The sequence below is a fragment of the Sapajus apella genome, unplaced genomic scaffold (assembly GCF_009761245.1).
Source record: "Sapajus apella isolate SASKATOON/1434 unplaced genomic scaffold, GSC_monkey_1.0 scaffold6, whole genome shotgun sequence".
In the NCBI taxonomy this organism is placed as follows: Eukaryota; Metazoa; Chordata; class Mammalia; order Primates; family Cebidae; genus Sapajus; species Sapajus apella.
This window is the reverse complement of record NW_022436946.1, coordinates 12,391,860-12,396,290: the sequence shown is the minus strand read 5'-3', so window position 1 is coordinate 12,396,290 and position 4,431 is coordinate 12,391,860. Positions and strand designations below refer to the sequence as shown.

Below are 4,431 nucleotides of genomic sequence, written 5' to 3'. Positions count from 1 at the left end.
GACTCTCTCCTGGTCAGAAAAAATCATTATCAATAGAGGGCAGCAGAAGGGATGCTGCGACAATTCTGGGCTTAAGTCTTCAGAAGGTCTGGCAACTTCTGCTTTCGAGCTCTTGGGAGCTCTGAGCTACCCTGCCGGTAAGGCCACTGAAAGAGACTACACGGAGGGATGAGACTCAAGGCTGCAGGCAGAGAGAAGCCCAGCCATCCCAGTCTCCACGCCGACCTGCTGACCACAGGAGTGGCCACCTGCAGGCTGGCAGAGGAACAGCCAGTCGGTCTAGCGTTTTAAGCCACTAAAGTTTTGGGGTAAACTTTTCAGCAACATTTGACAACCAAAAACACTGGTAATTTGTAGATGCCTTTTTTCTAAGTACAAGACAATGATTCAAATGCAAAGAAAATATGGCAAACATTTCCCCGCCCCCCACAGCCTTCTCAGTCAACAGCCAGATTGTAATTGGTCATCAGCTAAAAGAAAAAAAGTCACACCTCTTAATTCATAAATATCCATGATTCTTTTTTTATGACTTTTTAATGCCAACGCAAAGGTAGACCAGTCAGCTTCTGATAGTCTTAGGGACTGGCTTAATTCTCATTTAGCCAGAAGCCACCAAATAGAAGCCATCAAAATGAATTATCCACTACTGGATACATGACAGTAAATGAGACGGCCCGCACTTTTCTAGGATGTTGTTATTTAATTTCCCCAAACCATTTCTTCTTATCATCCCCCACAATGAGAAACAAAAAAAAAATTAAACTCGTTAAGATAATTTTTTAAAAGCCTGTCACTAGAATTTGAATCTCCATAATCTGCAAAATATAGTAAACAATTTAACTGTTTCCTCAATTTAAAACAAAATTCTATAAAATACAATGCTGTCTACACGGTAGAGATGATTTCTTCTTAGCTGAGCAAATGAATAATTGGGAAGCAGGTATTGTTGAGTTAAAACACAGTGGTCTTTACATGGTTTCCAATTTTGTGTATCAAACGGTAGTCAACCACAATGCAAGCCTTCCAAATCCAAATCCTGTCTTCACATAAACTTTCTTGTGTCTGTTCTTGATCTTCATAGGGAGAGGGTGAAAGTCCACATCTATCTCTGTGCTGAGGTTTTGGCAGGAATTTTCTCATCTGTAACTTTCCTGCTGTAGCGTCAGGTGCACATTTTCATTGGCTCTAGGCATGGCCTCCTCTCATTTCTGCTCGGGGTGGCGTCGGAGTACAAGGCGGGAGGGGTCTCCGATCTCCACTCGTCTAGTCTGCTAGAGAATACTTAATATTTGTATATTCATCCCCTTTCCTCTTGCTTTTCCGCTCTTCTTCAATCCTGCGCTGTAGTGCTTCAATATAATGCTGGACCACCAGATAACTAAATCGGTACTGCGCTCCTGTCTGGACCATCCCTGACTTTTGAGACCGCACCATCTGGATGGTTTTGGGAACGTCAGTGTTGCGGTCAATATCTTTCTCTCTCATCACGTCAATAAGAATATCAATCGCAATGAACATCCCTGTCCGGTCAATTCCAGCACTGCAGTGCACCTCGACCAGCCCTGCATCCATGATGCTCTCCTGCCTATGGTGCCATCTCCACCAGGAAGTCCAGCACATCCCCGAGGTCGCTGGGCACTCTGTGGTCTGGCCGGGTCTAAAAGTGGTATTGCCAGACCATCTCTCTGTATTCCTCTGGAGTAGAGCTTGTCCAACCTTGAAAGTTTACATTCTCTTAGCATATAGTCATGAGCAGCACTTTCTTCAACGTTCCTAGCACACATGACCCCATAGCCTTTTAGAGCACACTCATCAGGCCAGTATTTGACATAGTTACTCTTTCCTCTCTCCGCTTCTTTCATTGTCATGGCAAGCACTCGGGAGTCTTCTTGGAACACCATCCACCAAAAGTCGTTCACTGTGTTTTGCAGGCAGCCTTGTGTGGCAATGTAACTCTTTCTGGCCTTTGAATTGTTGACTTGGTTTCAAATTCAGGCACAAAGGCACTTGCATTGATGTAATCTGAAACGGGCTCATTGGGGTCACTGTGGTGTAGGACAAACCTGGTACCACCAAAGGGAAGGATGTTTTTCTATTTTTTTTTCTTGCCTTTGACCCTTTTCTTGGCTGTAGAGAAGTTTGCACTCTTGTTGCAGTGTCTCAAATTTTTCCCAAAAGTCTTGTTTGACGTTACCTCTGGTCTCAGCTAATTTTCTTATTTCTTGAACTCTGCTTTCTATTTCAGCAGTGTTATACGAGTCGTGTTAAGGGCTGCTTGAGTCATAGTCCTGGACCCAGGGTTTCTACTGTAGGATTCTTCTTGTAATGCTCCACACGATCTATCAAAGAGTCAGCCTGTTCTCCACCAACGCCATATTTCAGTTCCTGACAGCAAATCATGACATGGGTCACTTTAGTCTTGCCGTCATTGCTCTCCCTTTGTCATCACCGGTGCACACAGAGAGAACAAAATCTCCAGCATGGCTCTGGCTCTCTCATACAAGAAAGCTACTGTGTTTTTTGTTTGTTTGTTTGTTTTTTTCCGTTGATAATTTGTCTGTCTCTCTCCCAGAGAGGTGTTAGTGAAACCGCCTTTCAGAGGTGGGATCTGCACAGTTCAGAGGATATTGAAGCTCAGGAACATCGCCATTCTTCTAATTGCCCATGATGTTCCATGTAATACTGGACCAACTCTGCCAAAGTGGCAAACTTCTCCCCTCCACACAGGCCATAGTAATCACCAGCATCCTGAATCTTGATGTGGATGACAGCTGCATTTCTACTAGCAGAAAGTGTGAAGTCTCCAGGGTTACTTTCATTAGGCCTGGCCAAAAAACTGCCATCAACTCTACTTGTCAACAGTAGGTTTTTCTGCCTCCACACCAGTGCTATTCGGGTGAAACCATTCTCTCCGAGCCTCAGTTTCCTCCATTCTTTTCTTTCTATAAATAAGGATAGTAGGCTGGGCACAGTGGCTCACACCCGTAATCCCAGCACTTTGAGAGACTGCGGCAGGAGGATTGCGTGAGCCCAGGAGCTCGAGGCCAGCCAGGGCAAAAAAGCAAGACTTCATCTCTACAAAAATGTGAAAAAACTAACCAGGCATGGAGGCTGCGGTGGGAGGATCATTTGAGCCCAGGAAGTCGAGGCTGCAGTGAGTCATGATCACGCCACTGCACTCTAGTTTCCTTTCGTTTTATTTTTAATGAGCAGGAATCTTTTTAAAATGGAAGTGGTTTGTTCTTAATGTCTCATTTTCCTTACTAATAAATAAACCCAGAGAACTATTTGCAGTGGTGTCGTATTTAGAACAGGCTTCAAAACAGAGAGGGCCTATTTGTTTCTGTTTGAAGCCACCCTTTGGACAAAACATCTGGTAACCTCGGGTGGCCCATGAAGCAATCGGCAAGATCTGAAGCATGAGAACAGTGCGTTCTTTGAAATCCCTCTGACAAGCAGACAGTCCCTCCTTCCCTCAAACCATCCTCAAAGGGAAGTGTGTCGGCTTGGGCAGTAATGAGATGATGTGGGAATTCCCCTGTCCCTTTGGTTTACTTTACAGACAAACTTCATTAGGGTTAAAGATGGGTCATTCCCATCCACAGATTCCTTCACTTGAAATCAAGACTTCTTGGGAAATATAAATTTGGAGAATAGGTGAAAGTGAACTGTAGTTCCCCCAAAACCAAATTTTTAAAAAATCAGGTAGTATTAAAAATTGCTGTTTTTAATACCAGTTACCAATAGATGGCAGCACGGGATTCATCTTCTCCCATAAGCAGCTTCACCCCTGCTTTTCCAGGTGAACGTTCACTGACAACCTCAGCCCCTCTGACGCTCTTGGTGTCATCAGAGAGCAATTTGAGGTGTGCAATGAGATCTTTGGGTTCCCCCCTCTTCTCTAGGTGACCTCAAACCACAATCACCAATCAATCAACTGTGGTACTGTGACCTGGAAAAACAGCAAGGAAACTAAAAACAAAACAAAACAAAAGAAAACAAAAACCCATCTTGTGAGCTTTGCAAGGGAGAACAAGATCATGCCACACAGGCAGCTGGCAAACTAAGTTGAAGATGGGTTCTGTTCAGAAGAGTTAAAAAACAAAAAGAACAATTTTTGTGAACTGCATTTTTAAGATCAGTGTCTAAACAATGGAGCATCAATATAAATACTCCTGTGCGATATATTCTGACTTCACCCCTGCAGCTCCTTCCAGTTCCAAAAACCTCTGATCTGTGAATAGAAAAGTTTCAGCAGATAAGTTTCCAAGAGAATGAAACTATTTCTAGATAGTAGGCTAGTAGCTCTACATATTAAAACACAAAAATAAACAAACAAAAAGACCTTCATGCTAATCAAAATATTTTTTAACAGAAAGGAAACCAAACCCTATCAGACCCAACCCACTAGAACCGTTTTTTGTTTGTTTG

General features: G+C 43.4%; 1 pseudogene; it reads right to left on the bottom strand.

Moving 5' to 3' along the window:
* Positions 1–1,048: 1,048 nt before the first annotated feature.
* LOC116548980 lies at positions 1,049–2,932 on the bottom strand (annotated as a pseudogene).
* Positions 2,933–4,431: the final 1,499 nt, after the last annotated feature.